The 25,784-nt window shown below is 40.9% G+C and overlaps 1 long non-coding RNA gene across 5 annotated transcripts; it reads left to right on the top strand.

Moving 5' to 3' along the window:
- The first annotated feature begins 128 nt into the window (after positions 1-128).
- LOC308068953 lies at positions 129-24,890 on the top strand. Of its 5 annotated transcripts, none has more exons than XR_013930205.1 (5): positions 129-1,048; positions 4,382-4,453; positions 5,741-5,890; positions 18,104-18,501; positions 23,440-24,890. It is a non-coding gene; the product is annotated as an uncharacterized lncRNA (long non-coding RNA). The 5 variants fall into 5 exon arrangements; XR_013930206.1 differs by lacking the exon at positions 23,440-24,890 and adding an exon at positions 22,237-23,432; XR_013930207.1 differs by lacking the exon at positions 23,440-24,890 and adding an exon at positions 20,821-22,228.
- The last annotated feature ends 894 nt before the right edge of the window (positions 24,891-25,784 follow it).

Raw genomic sequence — 25,784 nt, 5'->3', positions numbered from 1 at the left:
CCTGACGTCACCGCCTCGGCTTCCACTACGGGGAGGGGGGGGAGACGCCACGGGGGGTGGCGGCGCATGCGCGGGCGCTGGGCGGGGCTGCAGCTGCGCGCGGCGCGCGGCGCGGCGGGACCAGCCCGGCCGGCGGGACGGCGGGCGGTGGGACGGTGCCGAGACGCGAGTGCGCCTGCGCGGCGCCGCGCGGCACAAAGCGGCGGGGGCGGGGGCGTGAGGACGGTGCTCGCGCCCCGGGGTGAGGGGCTGCCGGCGCAGGCGCGTAGCGGCGCTGCCGGGATGCGGCTTTCTCGCCCGGTGGGTGAGGCGCGGTGCCGCGTCCCGGCCGTGGCGGGGGACGGCTGGCCGCGGCAGCCCGCTGGGCCCGTGGTGCGTGAGGCGAGCGGTGCTGCTGGGGGCTGGTGCCGCTCTCAGGGGGCTCCGCTTGGTGGGGCCGGCGCGGCCCCGCCCGCAGCCCTGAGGCGGGAGCGAGGGGCGCTGCTGTGAGGGGGCCGCTGGCCCGGCATGGCGGCGCCAGCCCCTGCGGCCTGGGAGGGCCGTGAGGGCAGTGGGGCGGGCCGCCCCCGCTGCCTACTCTGGGGGCACGGGCACGGCGGGGGGCTGCTGGGCATGGCTTCGTCCGGGCTGACGGGATTTTTTCCCTGTAACCCTGAGCGCGGTGCCCTGACCCTTCGGGATCAAAGCAGCGCAGGGTCGGGTGCTTAGAAATACGTCTTTTCAGGCCAGGCGTGACCATTAAACATTCTCTTGTTTGTACCACTACGTAGTGCTTACATTAAAAAGACTGTGTTGCATTTCTTCTCTTTCAAGTTAAATTGTTACAAATTGTTTTAAATGCTTCTTGGAAGATGATGTATTATAACCTTTTGAGAGAAAAGGAGTAAGTGAGGCACAGCATAAGCTTTCAGCAAACTGGTGACAGGCCTCAGCTGCCTCAGTGTCCTCGCACAATTCCTTTCTACCTAAAGGAAAATATGTCAGTGAGAGAGAGACAAATAAGATGCAATGAAAAGGAATGAAAGACATGCATCTGTGATCTGTAATGGTTTGTGTATTTTACTGTGATTTGCATCTTAAATTATAGAAGTACTAGTCAATGCAGGATTTCCCTTGAGTAACTTACGAAAGACATGAAATGATCAATTACAAAAACGTGCTTTCACTTAAATGGGTCAAAATTTGGACAAAATGTGGCCTGTTGAAATTACCAAATGAACAAGGACTTTTCCTAGATAATAGGTGTTAATTGTCTTGCTCAGAGTTTGCCTAATACAGAGTCTAAATTGTTACATTCTTGGCCTACTATTGAAGCAAATTAACAATTACATAGTGAGCAAGGGGAAAAGAATGTTTGCTTCCATAGGTCAGTCTCGGTTTCTTGGTGTCATACTCTCCTTCTAGACATTACTTTGTTTGAATGACCTAACCCGGGTGCTTTGATTTTTCCCCAAGCGTGTTTTTTCTGGTTTTGTGCTTAAAGTTGTAGAAAGAAAAGTGTTCATTGGAAAATTATTGGTTTCAAGAATTTACTTTGTAACACATCTTCCTTAGTACTCCCAAAATAGTCTTGAACAAATAAATGCAAAGAACACGAAGCAATAACATCATCTCTCGTGTAACTTGCCCAGCTGAAGTTTATTTTCCATAATAACCGTTGACCTGGTGTAGTCAGATGTTTTAAGACCACATTTAGCTCAGTTTTCCATAGAGATAGTGAAATTCTTGATGAAACTTGAGTAGGTTACATCTTTGAACTCATGGTGTCAACCTTACTGTTAATTATGCTTCTGTCTGCAGAAAATAACTAATTACCGTTATTTTTTACTTCCCACAACATTCAGGATGATCTGAACCTGCAATTTTGCTACTCTATGCCTTACTCTCAAGAGAAGAGAGTGCTTCAGCACCTTGTCAGAGTCTAACTGTGACCCAGAACAAGGTGGTCTCTGCTCTACGCTGGCACTGGTGGCAGCCCCCTCTCAACATTATTCCCCCTCTGTTGCCAGCAAAAATGAGTGTTCAAAAAAAACCTTCGTACTTGAAAAATAGTGTTCTTTGCTGCATCTGTACCCTTGTCCACTTCTTCACATGGATATACAAATGTGTTGAGGTGGCATGGCAAGGGGTGCGTGAGGTCAGGCTCAGAGAAGGGGCTGGGTGAGGAGGGAGCTGCGGAGGCAGGCTAGTCCAGCCTTCAGCTGAAAACAGGGCCTTGCTTTGGGTGATCACTGTAACTCTTGGCCTCTCTGTGCGGACAGTGGATCCAGCTGAGAAAAGAGCGTGTGCTTGAAACAGGGCAGGACTGCATTGCCTGCACCCGTCCCTGTTTCTGGTATAGGGAAGATGGAGTGAGAGGAGAAGCAAAACCTCAGCAGCAGCAGGAAACTGAACCTGACTTATTTGCTTATAAAACTACAATCAGAGTCCTGTGATGTTTTATCTGATAGGTGTGGGGAAAGCACAGCTAGTGTGGATTAGAGAGGGCTCCTTACAGATTACAATAACAATTGGTGCTGTCTTCAGAGCAATTGTGATGGTTCCCAAACCCATCCTTGGGTCAGGATAGTGCTGAAGTGCTCACCTAAGAAAGGAACCCTTTTTGTTTAAATAGACTCAGTTGTAGTTCTTAACTGCCGGGACAAATGTCATTTTGGAAGGGGTAGGTGATTAAGCACTGCCTGCTTGCAGCTGAAGCCTTGTCATTGACTAGGAGAGAATTCAGGACTCTGCACAGGAAATTCAGGCTTCAGTTATGTACACACACAGAGAAGGGCAAAATTTTGGTTTCTATCTCCATCCTAAGCATTAGCTCTGTATTTTATCCTCATATTGTTTTGAATAGTCTATATGTGAATCAGAAATCAGATCTCATTCCTCCCTCCTACTTGAGAGTCGTAATCAATAGTTTAGAGAATCATGGCTGCTTTTCTCTTCTTTCTTCGATAGTTATCTGAGCCTTCAAAGGAGAACGAAATAATGAAAGAATACCTGCTCTGTTGCACAAGTTGGGGGTTTGTCAGTATGTCAGATATACAGTAAGATTAAACTGTGAACTGTGAGATGGCAGTAATAATACTTTGTATTTAGTATGTGAATGTAAGCCACGCTTTTGTGTGTGTGGTTTGTAACTAAGGAGATCGACTGGGTGTGACTGCCATGATGAGTCAAGGGTGGTTTGTACTGCTGTACACGATCCTTACACGAGAGTCAGTGACAGGTGTTTGTATGTATGGTATTCCTTGAAAAGGTTAACTAGTCAAGCTGACTGTACTTAATGTTTACACTCATGGAGTTGGTAGGATTCTCAGCTTTTTCGCAAAACCATCTATAGTGCCAACTAATTTATGTAACAGTCTTAAATGGATCTCAAACTCATTGATGTGTGTGTTAGCAATTGCAATAATCTTATCGGTTACCGCAGCACCACCATTTCCATCATAGTATGACACATCAGTCAGTGTTTAAGCTATGCAGATTTATATTGCTGCGCATTGTACAACTATGTGAATGTAGTGTTGATTAAGCATTGTAGAGTAAGGAACACGTATATTAGTTTTCTTCACACTTATCTCTCTCTGAATATTTTACCGGTTCTAAATTATCTGCCAATGCATGTGTGAAATGTCTGTTGCTATGGTGTTTTAATACTAAATGCAGGATTAAAAGGCTATACAATATTGTAATAATGAGTTGCCACTTTTTGATGTAGAGCTGCCTTTTTTTTGTAAGCAAAGAGTATAGACATTGGTGCTTCAGTATAGAAGTCAACTGCCCCTATGAGGAAAGGGGAGTTTTCATGATCAGATGAAGTCAGAAGTACACATCATGTAATCTCTTGCATAATCAGATACTGGCCACTGAGACAAACTATAGAGTGTTTTGTGTCTTTATAGTCCCATTCAGTCCAGTAGATCCCGTGATCTTTAGGAGAATGATTGCAAAAGATAGGAACTAGAAGACAAGCTATTTATGTCAGGTATTCATGTTTAAATCAGCATGAACAAATATTATTTCTGTGTATTTGATTCATTCCACTGACAAAATTAGTGACATCAGTAATACCACTATCAACAGAGGGCTGCTGACAAATGGCTTCTGTAAAGGGTGGAATCTCATTATTAATCACCTCACAAACCACAAAACATATTACTTGAAATTTGCTAGTTCATAATTCACTCTGGTTGTGTAGAGAAAGCAGGAAGTGTACAGGCTTATTGAAAGAAGAAGTTACAAAGTAACTGTGAAAATCACATTTTCAAATCACTATGGATACAGATATTTCATAGTCGAGAATCTTTAAAACGCTAGGAAAAGAGTGCTCAATCTCAAACATTTAGGTTTTAATATTTTGCAACTATTTTGTGTCCTCTCCCCGCAGGAGTGTGGCAGTGAATGCTGTTTTCAGCTTGTGCATTTGTCGCCCAGCTGGCTGGGCAGGAGCACTGGTGAAGTAGGTATAGCACATGGCCATATTCCTCCTCAGTTCTGAAAATGTTATGTATCATCTAACAGTTTTAATCTTTAGAGCACTTGACAAATACTACCGCTGCCAGGACAAATACTACCACTAATGTGGCCAGATGGACAAATACATGCTTTCAGCCCCGTTGAGGAAACAGATACTAAAGTTAACTAACTTTCCAAACATGACAGGCGCATTTAGAGTCAAGAGAGTAGAGACCCCAGTTCAATAGATACTTGGGCAAATGCTTAAATTCCTTCCTTTTAAATAAATAACGTAAGCGGCTGTGAGATGTCCTGCTAAGCTTGTGCTAGGCGGCTTTAGGCTTGCTGATTGCTGGTGCGGTGCTCCCATCAGCATAGCTCAGGTTACAAGTACTTTGGAAAAGCTCTCCTGTTGTTCAGTCCTTTCCATAAGCTACATTTAAGGACACAACAAATTATTAATACATACAAGCAGTTGTCATGGAGATAATATGATCCAAAGTGGGTTTTTTTAATAAGTGGCATAAACTTGGCACATCCCACATGCCTTGTACAGACAATTCCTACATAATTGTTCCTGGGTTAAACATAGGATAGATATATATCTTTGCTTTTCATGCCAGCATACTATGGAGAAACCACTGTTCCTGGCTTTCAGATGGTTGGCTTTAGGAATCTGAAAAATGTGGGACTTGTAAGATATGTGGGGTTTTTTTTTTCCAAGTCATAACATCTTATCAAGGGGCTGCACTCCTCACATCTGTGAAATCTCAAACACAATGTGACAGCTGAATTATGGCTAAAACCTCTGCAGGGTGTATTTTCTCTCCTCATCTTGGTGCATAGACTTAGGGCAAAATGCAGTAACTAATCCAAAAAAAAGCAGCTGGCTAATGTAACTGGGAGAGGCTTCAGGGCCGTAATGAGGATCGTTTTCCTTGGAACAGGACTGCAATCCTATTAAATGCCTATAAATCCAGGAGGACTGAGTGCCATACCTGAAGACTTAAGGATATTAAGCCTGAGCTCTCCAAGACGTTTTGCCATGCTTATCATAGAATTTCTGCTCTTTAACTGTGCCCTTGTAAAGTAGCACACAGTGCGGTTCAACCAATAAGTAGGACTTTTTTACCTTTAGGTAATTCTGTGTCTCTTCTTGTCTTGTCCTGGAGATCCTGTTACACTGAGGCCAGGCAACCCCCAACTGACATAGCCATTCTGTAGCCTATTTATTTGAGTGAATGAATGAGATTTTCTGCATCTTATAATTACTGCATTATTTTTTTTCCAGATGTATACTCCTCAGTTAATCCTATGTCAAAGTTACTGTCCTAATGACCTTCATCTGGGCCAAACAACTAGAGAGTTAAGCTATAGAAAGACAGCAAAAAAGGACTGCGGCAAGAAAATGTGACATATTCATCCCATGCTTTCCTGCCAGGTAAATACATGGTTCCTTCATAGCACTGCCAGTATCATCTTGTAGTGAAGGAAGCCTGAACCCAGTTGGCATGTGCCCATAAGTTCTGGAAGTGTGTTAATATAATATCCATATTGCTTTGGAAATGTTACAGATGTCTTGCATGACAAAACTGCTACACACAACCTGCTAAAGATGGCTTAGCTGAACTGCTGCCTTGCCCTCTAGCTCAGCATTAGCCCTCAAGCTCAGTTCCAAGCAGTTCTGTGTCCTGGCCACCACTTACATGCATCCTCTGAATAGAGAGATCGAGGAAGGAAAATTTCTTTTGAAATCTATTTGTGTATGTGCTAAAGGACAAAGGAGAACCATGATATTCACTGCACAGGCACACTTATTCTTAGATCATGATTTCACTTCACTGTGGTTAACAAGTGTATTATTAGTAATAGCTAGTTACAAATAATAACATGACCTTATTTTTATCCTAATACTGAATCAGATTTCATTGTAATAGATGGATTCACTGCTGTGCTTTGCTCTTTGAATATTATCATTCAGAATTTCAGTGCTTTCCATCTTAGGTATTAAAAATAGGTGGCAAGTTGGATAATTATTATTGTTCCAAATCTTGTTCGCAACCTTACATAACAGTGTTCTCACCAAAAGCCTTATTTTAAGGGTGGAGTGCAAGAATATGCTGTAGCAACCTGAAATTATTTGCACTACTGTAGCTGGGTTATACAGAGCCTGGATGGAACTGTCTCTTCTTTTTTGAGGAAACCTTGACAGTCAGTTTAACATTCATGAAAATAAAAATATTAATGAAAATAAAAATGCATGACTGCCTCAGCTTTGGCATTATAAAGTCCTGTGTTGTCAGCATACCTTCGTCCTGAGCATAAGCATCTTTGGTAATCCTATATTGCCTAAGCAGAAACTACTAGTCATGCCAACTCAATGACAGTCAAAATAGTTGTGAGTGTAATAACAGTAAATATATAAACATGCAAAATGAAATAACAATGGTAAATTACTTGGACAGAGAATATCCCCGGGTGGTTGGAACTACACTTGATAAACCTGAGTTTCCTCAGCTTGATAAAGCTGAGCTTCCTCGTTAGTAACACTGTGTTCATAGACAAAGCACTGTCTCTGTTTCCACGGACTAAGACTATTTATCCTCCCAGCCCTGACTTTCCCCACCTTTCCTCATCATATCCATCAAACTTGTATGACTTGGGAAGGATGAAAAATAGTTGGGAAGAGGCAGTGGTCAATCCTGAGAACGTTAGATACCCCCCTTCAGCTGTAACAAGCTCCCCAGCAATCCCGGTGATCACAAGCCTTGATCTCTTCTATTTGCACAATACTTTTTTTTTTTTTTTTTTTTTTCATCTCCTGTTTCATTGCATGCTGTGATCTCCTTCTTCCTTGATTGACATCTTTGCATCAAAGCTGGCATCATTCTTCCTGATGGCCATTCTTCTCCTCTATCCCTTTTCCTGTGCATAACTTCCTTTCTTCCCCGTTTTCAGCCTCACTGGGTCAGATTTAGCCAAACGATCCACAACACCTCATAAGCTCTGGAAATGTCAAAAGCAAAACTGAGAGGCTTTTCTTTTCTCCCTGAGGCTGTGTATAAGATAAATATAATGAAAATAAAAAATAAACTATTAAAATTAGTAATAAAAATATTGCTTTTGGCAAAAGAATGAGAAATGACCATGAAGAGTGACCCGTTAATTTCACTGGTAGATGGTAATGCCAGAAGTCCCAACATTTCAGCTGGAACCAAAATCTTATTGACAGAGCATCTAACTTCCTTTTTGACCTATGTAGCATTAGTGGTAGCTATTGAGTGCATTCACAGGCAAGGTGACACACTCCTAGTACTGGCTCCAGAGTGCACTATATTGTATTGCATGTCTGTCATACAGATGTTACATGCACACAGCTGTTAGAAGCCCAAGCCAATAAATCCTTAAAGTTTGCTGGGCTTGTGCTGGGCTGCCCAAGTGCCCACTGAACTTGAGCTGTGTTAGCTGAATTTCACTCACAGGTGGGCAGTGCATTCAAAAGCTGTCAGTCTCTATGTGTTCAAAGACAGGGGCCGGAACTAACTTTGCTTGCTGCTGTGGTACACAGAGACTTTCCTGCAGGACTGCGTATCTAGTACAAGTATAATGTTAATTTGTACACTTCACCAGTGTGGTTTTCCTCCTCAGATTGCAAACTGAAAAGATCAATGAAATTATGACTGTTGTTATTGGATGAAAAATGACTCCATAATTAAATAATTGTATTGGGTGTATTATCAGAGAGAACTGGTTTCAGAAAACTGTCATTAACTTGAGCAATTAGAATTTTTCAATTCTGTAATGAATGTATATTTGTTACAGGACTGAATGAGTAAAGAGGCGATGTGAGGTCTATTACAACAGTAGCTGATCTCAGTTGTGCAGAATGAGAGGGAGGAGCTTTTCAGCTTCACAAGGGAGCTCTCTGTCACAGAATTACTGGCCCAGTGCTTTGGGACACTGCACAGCAAGTTTAATTTTGATTCACATTTTAGTATCAAAAATAATCTTACAAAAGCCTGGCTCAGCTTTCTCAGAAGAATGTTTATTTCAGAAACAGAACCTTCAAGGCACCAAAGCTATAATACAAATTAGCCTCAACAGCTTAAGTGTGAAACCTACCATTCTTCTGTTGCAGCTGTTTCTAGATAAAGTCACTTAGTGTACCTTTTCATAAATTGCCCGGTCTGTCCTGACTATAGTTACACTTCCCTTAAAAAATGTTGTCTTATTACAGCAGTAAATAATTCATACTCATTCTTATAGTAGACCAAAAAACTTTATTGGTATAGCTACTACTGCTCTAATTTTTTGACAGTGTCCAACTGGAGACAGTCAGGCAATGTACTAAAATCTGTCAAGAATTACTCATGTAGATTATACACCAAATGAAAGAATTTCCACAATAAAGGTGTGTACATTATAGTAGCCTTGAGATAGGGCTGACTTCTTTCAAAACAAGTTCTTCTGGTTTTATGCGACTATTTAATACACTTCTGTGTTCAAGAAAATAACTCTTGCTCTTACTCTGTACTATTAAACCAGTATAACAGGAGACGCCATGGGCTGGTGAACAGATCTGGAGACAGGAGATGTTTCTTCTATCTGTTTAAAGATTTTCAGGGCCATTTCAACTCCCACTTCTCCTTCTGTAAAGTATTACAGCTACTATTAATTTTGCTAGTTAAATGAGCAGATTTTTTAGACTTAAACACAGTTTTCTTAAAAATATACCTTTAACAGAAAAGTCATAATTATTAGGTGAACAAGCTCATTATTTTCTTATGTCTGTGAATGAAAAAGCTTCTGGGCAGTGTTACTGAATGCAAATATTTGCATTTTGTCCATCTGTTTTAAATGTAAATGCTTTCTACATATCATCCAGAAGAAGAAAAAATCCCTTTTAGAGAGGATAGCCTCTCTAAAAAATACTGACAAAGGATATTTATAATGTGGGTTTTCACTGCATTTCTGTACCCTCTTTTGCCCCAAAAGATTCTGCAGTGTTCAATGGCTTCTAGGCATAAAGGTAATTTCACTTATTGATTGATGAAATCAGAACGACAGTTCTGGACAATAAGACTTGTAGGTGCAGGAATGACTAACAATTTATCCACTTAAAACTACCAATACATATTTTTAAAGTAGGTGTGCTACCAGCAAAGTACAACTTACTGTCAAGTGAAACGGTGTATGTGACAGATGCTGGCAGTCTGAGTATAATACATACCTGTGCGTCCAAATCACTTCTAGTCCTCTTTTCTTTTTTTCTTTATGATGGGATTGAGAATTGTGCTTTTTTGGTTTTGTAATTAAAGGGTGGAACAGATGGTGAGAACTTGAAGAGCTGCATCCATTAAATTAATGTAGAGAATGTCTCCACATTATAATTTAATATAATGGGATTTTACTTCAGTGAAATAAAACTATACAGTCTAGTGCTTGGGAATGTTTACTATATGAGAAGCTTCACTGTTAAAAGATTTCACTGAGTCATGGTATGACTCTCTGCCAAATACCAATCATATGACCAACCCTGTTAAAAAAGGGTGTTTCTTTGTGCCAGTATATTTCACATGCCACCCTAAAGTCAATCTTTTTTTGACTATACACCTGTGGATTTTATGTAACGCCAAAGGGGGACAATGTAATCAGACTGCATATGTTTAAAAAAGAGTAGACAGGAACAAGCACAAGCTAGGTGGTCTAGTATTGGTGTCACAAGAGGCATTGTGTTCGACATGATTTCAGGGGTAGACTTAAGGCAGACAATCCACTGGTAAAAGCAATTAATGTTCTGCCAGTTCCAGGAACAAAGATGCTACTCTTCAGATGGCAACCAATTTCAAAAGTTCAGAGAACAAACTTCCTTGTTTCTGTTGAGACAGGGGTTTTAATTACTATAGTTAAGATAGAGAAAGAAAATCCAAAAGCAGAGGCGTGAAATTTTATAAGCAGCAGTGGACACTGCTAGGTTTTCCTAAATCTCAGAAAATATTTATACTTAACTGTAAATATTTGAGTGAAACTTGTCTAAACTACATTTTGGAAACCCTGTGTTTTATTATTGAAATGGTTTTTATCCATGGAAAGTTACAGCAAAATTTTGTACTAGTGATTCTTTACTCCAGCAAGCTCCAGCTGTAGATACATAATACTCGTCTCTCATGCAGCTCCACCATGGCTAGCAATCAATACATTGTTTTCTGCATACAAAGGCTATTCCTCTAGTAATCGGACACTGGGATAGAGATGAAATCATTATGGAAAATAGTACTAGAAAGAACAGAAAGAGTCGCAATGGGCCTAAGTGTTTCTGCTGCAGCCCTTCCTCCAGCTAAAATACACTACAGATTAACTTGCCTCAATAAGACTACTGCATAAGAAAGTTAAAGGGATGAGCACACATTCCATAGAAAGTTTAAATTACACTTCCCTCCAGTGTAATCTGTGAAATCACTGTTACGCTGCGCGGGAATAATTGAGAGGTCACAGAGGATTATGTGGGCATTTATGTTTCATTCTGTCTTAAGTGTGTTCAACTCCAGTGATATCAACAAAATTGTTTCCGTCTTCAGTAATGCTGCATTTGCTTCTGGGACTTAAAGAATAATACATTTATTGACTGCACATATTTATCTCAGGTTTTCAGGAGATCTCAGGTTTTCAAATTTGCAGCATTCATTCAACTACTGAAACTCCTTTTCAGACATACTGAAGCTTCTCTACTTGGTATATGGAAATGAAAAATAGGATGGTTAATAGTTTTAGAATATAACACATCCCACCTCTCTCGGAACAAAGCAGAACATTGCTTTAATGGCAACGGGTTTTGCCAGGGAACCTGACATGTGGTGCTTAAGTCTTTGCCTACTGCTGCATGAGATGAAATGTATCACTCTCCTCCCTGTTTCCCTTTGCTAGGGAAGGAAAACTTTCACTATACTTCCTCTGTAAGCTCTCAGTGGAGGAATGGCTCCTGCACTGGCTGTTTCTCGCTTCTCAACTTTAACTATTAGCTTATCCTTCCTCCCCTTCAAAAAGTAGGGACTTCTGGTTCAGAGAAACATTCATGCAGTTGAAGTAAAGCCTATGGTGTTACTGAGCAGTTTCTCCTTTGGCATCATGTGCTCTTCTAATTGCAGCAAAACGCATTCTATGAGATAATTAGCAGCTGTATTCAAGTGTCTCAAGGGAAAATTCGAGTTCTGAATTTTGAGAAGATGTTTGTATATCTGATGTAATTTTGTCTCATCACAGTCTGCATAAGCTTTCTATGCAGCAGAACAAAGGAAAGAATTAACCAATGAGTCCAAAATACATACACTAGGAAAATAACTATTTTGTTTCAACAGCTGGTGCAACTTCTTCTCCATTAAGTCTAAAGAATGCCATTGAATAGAGGTTTAAGAAGTACAACTTTTATTATCAGTAACACCCCACAACTAATAGTAAAGGAAATCTGTTTGAAGCAAAGTAACACTTAATATAAGCTTTGTCTAACGCACTCTCTGACAATCAGTCTTTTTCACTTGGAAAATACACTTCTGCAGTTGAGGAACTGTGATATGTTTCTTAAACATTTATCCATATATGCAATAAAATACTTAATGATTTTAATATCCTCTGCAGAAAAAAATTAAAAACAAGTAGATAGAAAGTGATGGCTGCATGGTTGGTCTACCTGTGCTAGATCTTCTTACATACCCCATGGCTGGTGGTGCCGCCATCTGGACATGCTTTCAGCTGAAGCATGAAGTGCAATAGATATTTCTGAATTCAGTAGTTATTTCCATATTATTTACAGGAGCACCTTTTTTTCCCCAGTGTTTTTCCAGAAAGGAGGTTCCTGCTTGTGTTATGATTTCCTTTTTCAGTAGTGTTGTATTTGCTAACTCCACAGAGTGGCAGGAGGCATACAGCATATAGGCAGATAATTACTAATTTTCCAGGGGCAAAAAATTTAACAGCAGAGATGAATTGTTTTATCTGGTCTTCTCTGACCACCCTTCTAAAACCTGATAATTGTTTGTATCTGAAAAAACTGCGCACATTTCTAAAAGAATTCAAACACCAGTTTAATACCAACCCTAGAATAGCATTGTCTATCAGTAGCTCTCAGTGGGCTTTGCAAAGTCAATACCAGTTCACAGATGAGGAATCTGACTTGTTCAAGAATGAGATTATTTACCCCAAACCATCTCAGCCAGCAGCACAGCAAGGAAGGAACACAATCCAGATGTCTTCTAGGCTAGTGTCAGATCTAGTTGGCTATTTTTAATGGACAATATTTAATAACGTGTTCTTGGAAAATTAGCGAGCTCTGCCTCCCTTTCACAATTTTTTTATTTTGAGCCTCGTAGATACTCTTTTTCTTTCTGGGATCTCCAAGGTATGTTGTTCCATCTCCTGAGCTGGGATGTAGTGAATGAAATCTGCTTTTCTGAGCTCTAACTAACCCCTAGCCCCTGTAAGCTTTTTCTGGATTTGGTGACTTTAAGCCCCCAGTTCCCTACTTACCCTCAAAATACATTTTTAGATAGGATTATATGGGAAAACACATTAGGAGAGGAAGAGATTTTAAAAATAGCCTAGCATCTAAATCTCAATATAATCTCTTCTAACTGTCCCAGTATTTGAGCGCAGAGCATGGAGCTGTACTAGCCGAGTGATGGCAAGGACGAGCCATATGTAGGATATACACTTTACAAATACTAACAAATTTATGAAGCATTCTAAAGTTTGGTCACACCCCAGTGATGTCATTAAAGGTTTATCTATTGTAAATCTGCTTTCTTCAGAGGGCTAGTGTGGCTTTTTCACACCCACACGTGCTAACCCATAAACCAGCTGGTACAGTTAGTATCTGTCAGTCAACGCTTTATTAATCCTGCCACAGCAGGGACATCGCTCCTGCACAAACAGGCTGACAGCAAATCACAAGTCAGAGAGCAAAATCAGAAGGGCTGTGCTATTCTCATGCTTAAGTTTTAATAAACCATGCAAGACTAAATAGGAAGACATGAAGATGTGCCCGAATTGTCCTAATTTTGATAGTGTGACCTTTTGTTGCCATGAAATGTTATCCAAAACTTTGTTCGTATTTCAAGATTTTATACTGTAATTGCTGAATTTAAATAGTTACCATGCTATAAAGCCACAACATAAAAGAAATATTTATTTAAAACTTAAGCATAACAATAGCGCTCTTTTAATCAAATATTTTTTTTTACATTCCAGACCTTTCATAGCTTTCTACCATGTCCTACTATCTATGTTAGGGAATTTGTACTTTTTTCCTAGCAACGACCATGACCGCCTGGAAAACACAACAGAAGAAAGCTATGAAAAATTTTATATACGTGACAATAAACAGGAAAGGTTATCACAATAAGAACTGGAATTTGCTTCCTAATTCCTATAATAAACAAAGGCTTCTAGACTTCACAGCTCATGAATTCTTCCAGTTTCCTTGTTGCATTAGCTTTGCTGCTCAGCAAGATTCTTCAAATACTTTACAGACACTTCTCAATACCAGATAATGTAATGATTAAGCAGAAGTTGCTTCTCCCAAAAAAAGCCAGGATGGACAAGAGAGCCTCAACAATACTTTCCATGTAGTCCAAATAATACAGTTTCTGTATAACCCAAACTCCTACCAGCTTCAGTTCAACATGTGGAATGGCAGCTTAGCTCGCCTCCATAGGTATTTTTCTAGTTCCAGCTTCTTTTACTGCCTCTGCAGGTAATTTATCCCCAGTTCACACCCAGGGAATACAAAGAGTCAGGGATACTGATACCTCTTGAATGAGGCTGTTAATGAGTAACTGTTCATCTTGCTGCAGAGCCATCATCAGTCAGGGCTGGTAACGGAGAACAGCAAGATAAGTATAAAATACTATGAATTTTCTGTTAGGTTTTCTTGTATGTAATTTATATTCTTTAAAGTAGATCTTCCTCCCAGAAATGCATGTTTGCATGTTTTCCTTAATCTTACATTATTATGCAGATTCCTCATATGTTATCTTTGTATACTAAACCCTGTAGCATGCCATTAATTCATAGTACACTCAGTTTAGAGAAACATAATTAAAACATAACTACAGTATCATAGCTATGCAATTACTTTTCTTTTTTTCTTTTTTTTTTTTTTTTTCTTAGTCATCGTAGGGATTTTCAGTTGGTAAAGCGAAGGCTGCAGTTTCATGTCCTGGGTGAAGCAGCCCCTCTTTTCCTTGTGCCCCTCTCAGTCTTCCCTTCCCCTGCTACTGTCTCAGTGATGCCACCACATCTTGATGAGGCTGTCATGCAGGAAAGGGATCCAAGTTCAAAATAGCCATCTTTGGTCAGGTTATTTTAGTCCAGATTAAGTCCTTGACCAGGTTGACTCTGCAACCCCATATGCAATTATGCCAGCACAGCCTAGGGAAAGATGTGGAACTGGAAACAAACAACATGACTTTGGGCTGCAGAAAGCAGAGCTGCTGCCAAAATAAACATTCATCAAGCTGTACTGAATACTTGTTTTGAAACAATTTTGAAATAAAGTTTCAGAACACATGCAGATGAAACATGTTTAGTTGTTGGGATAAAAGGCTACAGCAAAAGTTAAATCTGGCTTCTAATTTTACAGAATTACAGATACAAAATTAGACTCTATGAAGTGTAAAAAGATAATTTCACAGTGAATATTTAAAAGTTAGATATTTAACAATAAAAAGCATTAAATAAATATTTTTAAATCCTTCATGCCTGTCATCCTGTCCACCAACCTACAGCCTATCACCACTGCTTAGAAGTAAAGGGGTTTCCTGGGCAATGGTGGACCACTAACTCTAGCATTTTCTCACATCACTGTGAAAGTACACCAAAACCAGCTTTTGGCTAAAATGTCCCTTCTCACTTTTCCACACTAGCTTTATTTTTGTTAATGATGCTGGGGCTGGAAAACGTAAGAAACAGAGGTAGCTGAGAAATTATACCCTGTAAAAATCCATTATTTAAAGTTTAGCAGATAAAAAAATACCTTTTGTTCAAACTGTTTTTCATCTGCCGACTGTTTTCCCTTTACATGAAAAAACATTAAAACCTGAACTAAAAATAATCCTGTTGGCTGTTCCAGTTCAGGAAATTTCTATGAGCCAAGTTTTGTTGTTTTTTTTACTGGCTGTTATTCCAAGTGTAAGTGGGCTCAGCAATTGCTGACTCCACAAGCGTGACTGGTTTTGTACAATCTTCATTTACTTTCTTTTATTTTTGGAAACTATGACAAAACATCAAACAGAGCACTCAGTTCACTGTTTCCTAACATACCTGGAACAAAACGGCAGATGACCATCTGCCAGAGAAATGTTCTGTAATAATGCACAAACCCCCAAAGGATGTCCCATACTCCCTAGCTGGAGATCCTTAACAAGTGAAGTTTTTGGTGCTAGCGTTTAAAACCTCCTGTAAAATACTAACACCATTAGACAGGAAAAGTAGGGAGGTATCAACATGTGAAGTTTCTGAGGTTGGATCCTACATGCCTTTCCCCTCCCTGCACTTATTCTAGCTACAGGTGTGTAGTCTCCAGTTCAGCAGTGGCATTAAATTACAGTTTGGTCATCCTGCTATGAAAGTTGGTGTGTACATGCTTGACTCCAAAGCACTTGTAGTTGAGTGTGTGCTCAGTTGTTCTGTTAAATACAAATGAACCACTGGATTGAAGTCCAATTTAAAATACCAAAAGAGAAGACACCAGATTAAGAGTCTGCTAACTTTGTTCTATTTAATTTCGGAAATACTTCTCACTCAAAATCAACATTCAGTTTTTCACTGCACTGATACTGATGAGATTCAACCCCATGAAGACATAGCTAATCCAGCATCAGTGTGTTGTAATTACAGTAACAGTTCTATGCAGCAATAAATATTTTAAGAAAAGCAGTTCTCACCTTCCCAAATCCTGGACCATTCTGACAGGCGTTTAAAACAGCACTTCTCACCTTTTTAGTAGTTCTTTGTTATTCTCTTTGTGCTTTGAAGGAGAACTTAATTTTCTTTCTTGTAAGAACTTGGCTTTCAGCTCTGGTAGGAATCTCATAGCAAGACATGAAATGATCTTTTAAGTTGTATTAAAGAATATTTTCTCTGAAAATTACATGCTGGCATCTAAAGATAATCTGTTATTTAACAACTCAGAGAGCCAAATACCTCCGGAGTAGTTCCAAGGAGAATACCAGCTGTATACATTAAAAATGGAGCTTGTCAGTAAAGGACGCAACTGATAGTTTCAAGTCCTTGGCAACAAAAGATACTGACACTACGTCTGTGTAAAAGACATCCGTCCATACGGCACTCGTGTGTGCAGTTACCTTGAGATTTCTGAGGGTGAAGGCAAACACATAGCTTGTTAGAATGTCCTTGTAAGAAGGGGGACAGTGATGACATCTCTCCACAGCCTCTGGACCGATGGAAGAGATCCGGTGGATTTCAAAAGGCTCCACAGCCACACCTGCTGGCTGCCGGCCTCAGCACAGCACGGACCGAGTGAACAGTCATTTTTAGAGAAATCACTCTAAAACAATGCTTTGTGCTGTATCACACCATGATGCCTTCAGTATGTCATAAAGAAAAATATTAAGCATTTTTTTTAATTACTATACAAAGTGCTGTATGGAGGTTCTTGTAAAAACCTCTTTGTGGCCAAGCCGAACGTTCACCAAGTTAAAAACTAAAAATCGCATTTCCTAAGCTACCATAACCCATTGGCTTTTCTTTATGCATTAAAAGGTTATTGCATGTTTTCTGCTATTTTGACAGTTTGTTTTACTCAGCCTCTGTATGAGTGGCAGCAAAATGTTTTTTCTTCACTGTTCACTGTGTCATTTCTCCTCACTGTGCAAAGGACCAGATCCAGTGCTTTTCCATGATAAATTTTTGCCTCTTGAGGAGCAGGCTCAGCACAGCAAAGACTTGGCCGGTGTCTCTGAGTTCATTCTTGTGTAGGAGAACATATAATTAACATTTTGTGAGAGCTCTTATGGAACTTTAGGGAGACAGAGACTTTTAGGGACTTTTTAGGACATAATTCAGGCTCCTCTAAATATCTCTACTTTGCTGCACACACACACAAACCAAGGGCAGTTTGCAGTCTACAGGAGTGACTAGTTTACCAGAGTGTGCATAGTTATGACTTTGTTCATATAATTAGATTATTCATAAATTCAGATCATTAGGTTATTAAGAATCTTTTCATCTAGTTCTATTTGGTGTCTGTTCTCAAATTATCTCATAATTTTTTTGTCATTGCACCTACTTCAGTAACATCTAGGATGTCTGGATCTTATTCTGTTGCTGTGTAACCTAGTTCACAATTTTTGGCTCATCTTTCTGAATTGGTACAGCGGGTGGGTGGAAGGTGAGGTATTATTTTAGTTCCCAGTTCTAGGGTAGGTAAGGGCCCCAGAGTTTTACCTAAATTATACTGGAGAAAATATTCCCTTTAGGAGCACTGCTGGCTGAGGACTGGCCCAAAATACTCCTCTGATTTGTTAGATAGGGGTTATGAATGGACTAGCAGGGTAGCTGTGGCAACTCAAGGCTTTTTCACCTCCCATGCTGCCTTATTCTCTCTACAACCAATGATTTGTCCTTATATCTTTATTTCCAGATTGCATTTATGCATGCTGCCCTACCCTTTATGCTTCTGTGGATGTGATTCATGTGCACAAACAGAGCCTGAAGTTCTTACAGTCATGCAGTTTTTGAGCATGGAATAGGAAACAAGAGACAGGTACCATAAGCTCATCAACTTAGATCTTCTGGCCAGCCAGGAAAATGAAGCATCTCTTCCTCCAACATGTAATGTCTTCCCTGAACATACCAGAAGATACAACAGGTTTGCAGCCCAGCCCAGGTGGATTCAGGCTTCCTGCCAGCAGTGTTTCCAGAGCTGATTCTACTGTATCCACATTCACACGTTCCTCTTCTGCATACCTGAGGGATATCACCTGGCTTTTAAGACTGCCTGCCTGGAGCTTCTTAAATTAAAGCGCCAGGGTGAGAAAGGTAGGATCCCTATCCCCATAAATAGAGACGTTCTTCCATAAGCAGTTTTGAACATCTGATTTAAGAGTTTAATTATTGCCTAACTGGGGTGATGTGAAGCATTTTCTGAGAATCTCTGCTTCTCTTCATTGGTTGTTGAGATGAAAAACAGGTGCTTCTAACCGAAAAAAATAAATTGGATGTCTGAAATAGATGTACTAATGCCCCTCTAAATGCATAGGATGACACTGACTTCCTGTATCACGTTCTCATTCTCAAAGAACATCCTCTGTCCCTCCATTTCCATTTCACTTCCAGCTACCACAGCTGGATAATGGTGGGCACTTCTGAATAACGTCCCTTTATGCTGTCTCTGTGTGATTAATCTTAAACATGGGAAACCTAAAAGAAACCCAAATAAACACACTAAGAAAAAATAAAATCAGCCCTCCTGGAAGCTCTTGAAATGTTTCTGAAAGGATTTTGAAGGGTTATAAAGACTTCAGAGGAATCAAAGTAGCCTAGTGGATAAACTCCTTTCCCTTTCTTCTGTCATACATTTCCAAGCTCCATTTCATTTGAAGTATTAAGCTTAGTTGTCATAACTCAACACCTTCTGAAAATACATCTGTAACACAAAGTCAACCCATCATCAACAAATTCAGTGACTGGAGTTTTACACACATTTCCCACTACAGCTGTCAGAGGTTTGGAAGGGCATAACAGAACCAGAGAAGGAAGGAGTAACGCTCTCCAATGCTGTAATTCAGCCGTGGGAGGAGGGCTTGGCCCCTGGTCTTTACTCTTCCCTGTCCCCCACGAATGAATGAGATCCTTCATTTCCCTCCAGCAACTGCGTTTTCTATTGCCAAAGAAAGACTGAGTCAGAAAAGCCTGCTGCTGGTGAAAGCTTCGCTGGTCTTTACTCAACAGAGCGCTTCACACTTTTTGTTTGAGTTTTCCTGGTGTTAATAGGTTATTAGAAATGCCTGGTATCACCACTAGCATTCTGCATTTGTAAAAGAGCATTTTGCTTGCCATTTATTTTAAGGCTTAATGAACAAGCTCTCTTTGGGCAAGAAGACATTTTAGGTATGCTCTTAAAAATGATATAGAGCAAGCTAGTAAAAAAGAAAATGCATCTCAATTAGATTATTCTTCTTCCGTCTGCTCTCTCAGATCTTTTTATGACAGGAAATTGCCTATTGGATTTTTGATTCTGCTTAATGGAAACGCCAAAACCTAAATCCATTCCCGTTCCCACTGACATCAGGGGAAGCAAGATTCAATGTCTGAATAGAACACTTTTTTAAAAAAAAAAATTAATATCTGCAACTGCATCTCAGTGAATATAGTAATCATAACATAAGTGAATTTAAATTAAACACTTAGGAGACTGTGGACTGGCACTTACATGTCTGAATCTCCTTGGCATTTCTGAGAATCCCAATTTCTCTAATTACCGATTTCTGATGTGCCACTTTCTTCATGCATGGCCATCCCAATTAAACCCACTGAACTCCTCATGTGAGTTAGGGTGACATACTGTAACTCAATGGGGTTTCTAACAGAAAATGGGGGTTCTAACAGGAAAAGGCATCTCCAGTAAGGCAGTGAGCTGGGGAAACCTTTTCCTTGCATTTTTAGGAGCTGGGCTTCAGGAAGTACCATTCCTGAAAATCCTGGGCTCTATAAAATACTCTGAAGAAGAGGTATGCAGCTGCTTGACAAAAAGGACATTATGAACAGATAATAAATCAGCTGGTTAAAACAGATATAAAGATTGTATACCGTATTCTTATTCTTGTATCCACATGGGGATGGCTAAAATACATTAAAAATCCCTCACCAAAAAGCCTGCTATCTTCAAAACTGAAATGAATCCAGCTATGGAACACTGCTGTATTCCTCTCTGTGCTTCCTCTCAGAGAAGGATATGTAAAAGCAGGTCCTTCCCGCTGACTCATTCTGCTCTGTAAATTATATTTGAGGTTTCAGAATAAAGGAATTATCCTGGCTTGTTAAAAAGCTATTTACCTCCATGTTTATAGTTCAACACTGCCAGAATAACTACTGCAGTGTACTGTTAATACTAAGAATAACAGCAATCAATACCTAAGAGCATGAAGGAGGGCATACAGACAGGAATTATCACTCCTCCGCTGTTCCAAACCTCTTCTACAGAATTTCATAATAGTAGGGGGACAATAACAGAATTTTATAAAATACAGAATAAAATCTTTAGTGGGAATTACACACTTGGTAAAACTTCCAAGTTACCATGTTCTTAACCATGTGTGCTACATCTCCAAAGTTCCATGTGGATCTTTCTTCCCTCAGTTTTACAGCATCTTCTCTTGCATTGGTCCTTGGAGCTCTTCAGACAGCCCTTGCCACTGACACAGGGGCTCAGTGCCAACACTACTGGACATTTTTGGTATGGATAATATGGAAAATCATCTGCAGGGCAAACAGGCACAGGTTACCTACGAACATCTTCTAGAGATTTATGAATAAATTACAAATGATCTGTTTGATTTATGCAGTAACAGTGCTGTTTTTAAAGATAAACCTTGCCCTGCTTTCACTGAATCACGAACCAGAGTGCAATGGCTATCTTTGACCTTATATGTAAGCACATTATATGTCACTGTTTTAATTTAGCTTTTATATAATTATTTTAGATGATTCTATTCCTTTTGCTAATGTTGCATTGCGTGCAGAAGTTCATGTGCAGGAGACTGCTTCTCCTATAACAGCTGAATTACAGATGCCACACCTGCCCCAGAAAAAAGCCCCATGTATATTTTCCACATGTGAGGTCTTTTAAAGCCAGTTCAGGAGGCCTGTATCATCGTGTAACCACATAATAGATATAAATGCCATCAGGGGTAGCTCTCGTTTAAGCAAAATGAAAATCACATAGTAATTCCACTTTGTGTTAACAAAATATTCTCAGGTGAGATCACGGTGTATAACAAAGGAAACGAAAAAAAAGAAAAAGGAAAAAAAAAACCCAAACAGTTTATAAGAAGCAGGTTCTGTTTGCTTTAGAAGTTCTCAAGGCATGAAAGCATGGACTGAAAAAAAAACCTCCTGCTACTTCAGAATTGACTCTGTGAGGCACACAGTGCCCTCATTTCCCAAAGTCATCAATGTCCTGATCCTACTACAATTAGCAACTGCTTAATGTGGGTGATGTGCAAAAGAGAGCAGGATTTCTGCACAGTACACTACAGACTTCTGCACAGCATCCCACCCATCAACAGCTGGACAAACCAAAAGTGATTAAAAGAGATGAGACAGCATGAAGGACAAGGTGGGAGCAGGGAAGGATAAGCAAGCTGTTGCAACAGCAGGGAAGAAAGCTGCTAAGGTAGTAACACAATGGGCTGGATAAAGTACTCTCCAGGCTATGAACACTGCTGAGCCAGGAATACAGCAAAAAAATTAACAGCTCTTTTCATTAGCTTTAAAAATATCATCTTGGATGTGTTTTACTTATACTAATAAATCATAGATAAGAACTGACATATGAAAAGAATCACATTTAAAACATGTACTATTTCACATTGAGGTGCATTTACCGTTTAATTTTTACATTACTATCTGTTGGTATTTTGAAGCAGCTTAAAGTTAAAACCAAAGCTATTTTTAACTCAGTACAAAAGTATCTGTCCTTTTAACTACCTTTTTTTCTTCCCCCTTTTTTTTTTTTACCTGGGGGCTACACTCTGTATACCACATCTCCTTAAGGCCACCGAGACCCAGGACATCAGTCTGCTTTTAGATGTAAGGCCTCCACATACAGTAACTTCCAGAGAAGTCGAGGAACCCATGTGGCAAAATGTGCCATTATGTCTTACTAACATTGAGTGGAAGTGGGCTGAATATACAGAATAAAAGTAATAATCCAAATTTATAACCTTGTAGTCTGACTACAAGTTATTGTACCCATACTTTGCAGAAGTCCAATTAAACCAGTGACCTGGCTAGAGGAAAATCCAACATGACCTACATCCAGATTAAAATTCTTGCAGGATTTTAATGGACTTAGGTCTAAACTCGAATATTAGCACGGAGCTTTTAGGGGAGATCTCCCCACTGCACTATAACAATGCTGAAATATCTTTACGAGGAAGTATTTGTAGATGATCCCTCTTCTGTTTAGGGATGACACAGAACTGGTATAATAAGTACACCACCCCTTTTGTGGCCAATGTGCACTGGGGATCGGGGGAGGAGAGCCAAAGCAGAGTGAGGTAATCCACAGCTGACAGAAAAGGCCACCTGGGGAAGCTGGGACAGGACACAGTGAGCCACAGCGCTGACCTTTGTGTTGGAGCCGCAGCAGGGGAAGCCTTTCAGCCAGTTCTGCTTTCCCTCTCCCGTGGCCTGATGCAGCTGAGAAGAGGCAAGAGCTCTGGTCCAGAAGCACCCACAGCAGCAACACCCACGCAGGATAAATAGTAACTCACCAGAACCCATACATATTCTTCCACTGCTTAGTTTAAATCCAGACTGATTTTGCCAATGTAATTTTCAAACGTCGTATCCAAATTTTAAATGTTTATTTTAATCGACATCAAACCATTGAAGAAACAATTGTTTTCATGCTGTTGTGTGCACAAAGCAGCCTACAGGTCACCACATACCCTGGAAACCCTGCAGGTCTAATTCTGAAGCCATTTCTGCTTTGTTTCACACATTTAAAGATGCTAACCTGTAGAAACTTTACATCTCTTGTTGTGCTTGACAGATTTTTCTGATTTCTCATGCAATATTTTAATGTCTGCTGTCTGTCCCCTGTCTTTATGCTTGCACTTCACTGCTGTTCCTGAACTTCCCCTCCCACTTTGTCAAGGATTTTGTACATCATCATTTGGTTTTATTTCTTCATGGAAGGACAAATTTTTTAATTCATTTGAGGCACACAGTTCTTCACACATGTATTTACAGATGGTGTTTGAAGAGGAGTAACACCTGCAGACAGCAGCACTCACACCATCCTAAACGTTTCTGCAAGTCCCGGAGGCTCCCAGCCCCTCAGCCCAGCTGTGTTTAAACATACACAGGGACAGACAAGAACCAGCTTTACACTCATACACATTCCTAGAGGCTTCTCCAACGCCCACCTTTAAATGCATACCACTTCAAATGCGGAATGAAAATTTAAAATTAAATAAATACGGCCCCATCTTCCAGAAAAAACAGCTGTGACCGGCGCGCGCGGGAGGGCCCAGGGAGTTGGGTTGCCGCACTGTTCCAGGACCGGCTCAATGGTGGTTCTGCCACGGGCCTGCGGCGCGGCGGGCTCGGCCCGGTGTCCCGGGGGCTGCGGAGGAGCGGCCCTCAGCACCCGCTTTTTGCGGAGCGCGCTGCTCCGGAGGGATGACGGGCGAAGCGGGCCAGGCACCGGGCACAGGAGCCGGCCTCAGCCCGCCGGACCGCGCCGCCAGGCCCCGCTGCCACGGCAACGGGCGGGGCGGGGCCGCGGTGACGTCAGACGCACGGCGGGGCGGGCTCCGCCTCGCGTCCCCTCAGAGGGCGTTTCCCGCCGGCGGGCGCACAGCGGGGCGAGGGAGTGTGATGTGAGTCCCACAGGGGCTGTGCTGCCGCCCAGAGGGCGTCGCCGGGCTGGCGGAGGGGTAACTGCTGCCCCCAGAGGCACACCTGCCATCCCCCGGCTCACGGCTTTGCAGCTGTAAATGAATACACGCATAAAATTTGAGGGAATTCCTTTAAGTTTTGGAAAATCCTGCAGCAGGTGGCAGCGATCAGCCTGTGGAGAAGTGGGGGCGCTTGGAACAAGTGTCACATACCGCATGGCCAGCTGGTTCAGAGGGGAGAGGGAGGCCGTGTGGGAGCACCGTTGTGCTCATGGTTCCTGTAGGTTGGTGCCCTTCGGTAAATAAGGGCACACCTCACAAGTACAGTCAAAGGAGAATCTTTAATAATTTCCTGGTAAAATAAGAGGGTAAGTTGAGTAGGTCCATACAGGGATTTTTTTTCCAAGATGTGTTTTTCTTGAAAACTTGCACTGGGGTGGAGGCAGTGCTGTGCAGGGGCGGGGCTCAGGGAGTCTGGAAGATGGGCTGGGAGTCGGAGTACACTGAGGTAGCATTCCTAAAGAAATAGGCTGTGCAGGTGCAGAGGCTGCTCCTACCTCTGCTGCTGTGTGGGTTAAACAAACTCCATTCTCCTTTTTACTATGGCTCTGCTCACCTGCTCCAATATTGAAGTAAAGGATGAGCAAATCAATCATTTCTTTGCCACATGACCTTCTGGGTTACCTTTGTGTCTGGGAGAGTTTTGGCTGGGAGAGTTAATCTTCCTAGCAGCTGGTACAGTGCTGTGTTTTGGATTTGGTATGAGAATACTAACCATGATATTTTGTTCCTGGCTGCTTTGGGAAGAAGGATCATCTCTCCTGAAGAACAGCATGGCATGGCATGGCACTTGGCATGGCAGAGTCTCCTCATGTTGCTCCTCAGTGGCCACTGGAATGAAAGAGAACAAAACCAGTTTCTAACAGGTGACTTGGCTTACTGGTTTCCCTAACTTTGGAGTCTTGGGCTTGGCTGATGTTGGTACAGATAACTCTTCCCAGAGGCCACTGCAAAATGAGAGACTGACCTGAAAAAGAAAAAAAAAGGTATTGGAAGAATGGATTGTTTTAACAGAGAGGCAAGTAGTTTGCTTTCACTGTTAGTTCTCAAGCTTCTCATTTTATGACGGGACAAATCTACCTTAGAAACATTTCATTTTTGCAAAATGCTACACAAATATGTAATATTTACTCAAGATTTATATAGAATGACTATGCTGGAAAATGTGATTTTCATTTAATGTAATCCCCTATTAACTATCATTTTTTGGGAAAAAAAAGTTGGGAGAAACATGGAACTCAAAACAGCTTTCTGATCAGGAAATATCTTTTTTTAAAAATCATATAATCATATAATAGATATGAAATTGTATCTATTTCAGTACTATTCAAGAAGTTGGTAGAAGAAAAACATTCATGCTCTAGACTGCACACTGTAAGGATTTTTTCCCGTTTTTTGAAGCACTTGTTACAGTGGATAGTTTTAACGGTTGCACAGAAAAAAAACTTTCTCCAGACACCAAATGAAAAAGTTTAGTTCTGAAATTGTAGTTTCCACCTGGCTCTGGAAGTCGGTGGGTTACAAGTATATGATAAATTGAAAACTTTTAAACTGAAATGCCTGTAGTGAAATTGAACAGTACTGGCAGTGATGCATTTAAATTCATTGAGCAAGGAAATACTGGAAATAATTATC

The sequence above is a fragment of the Falco punctatus genome (assembly GCF_963210335.1).
Source record: "Falco punctatus genome assembly, chromosome: 8".
Lineage (NCBI taxonomy): Eukaryota > Metazoa > Chordata > Aves > Falconiformes > Falconidae > Falco > Falco punctatus.
This window is presented reverse-complemented; position numbering and strand designations above follow the sequence as displayed.